This window comes from Penaeus monodon, chromosome 29, assembly GCF_015228065.2.
Source record: "Penaeus monodon isolate SGIC_2016 chromosome 29, NSTDA_Pmon_1, whole genome shotgun sequence".
NCBI classification, from domain to species: domain Eukaryota; kingdom Metazoa; phylum Arthropoda; class Malacostraca; order Decapoda; family Penaeidae; genus Penaeus; species Penaeus monodon.
Genome location: NC_051414.1, coordinates 31,591,385 through 31,591,654, shown reverse-complemented (window position 1 = coordinate 31,591,654; position 270 = coordinate 31,591,385).

Here is a 270-nt window from a genome sequence, read left to right as displayed (position 1 = left end):
AATGAAGTACCGAATTCTTATTAATCAAAATATCTAATAAAAATTATCAAAATGATCCCTTATTTACAGTTGTCACTCTCTGATCGTGATGGCGACAGCTGGGCCAGCGCCATGCCTGACCCCGACCCAGAGGCTGACCCAGCTGGCTTCGGCAGCTTTCATGGCGGAGGTGGTGGTCATGGCTTCTACATGGGGCACGGCCATGGAGTTGAGAGGGCTCATGGCCAAGGTCTTCCTCCAATCTCCATGAATTTTATCACTAATATCATA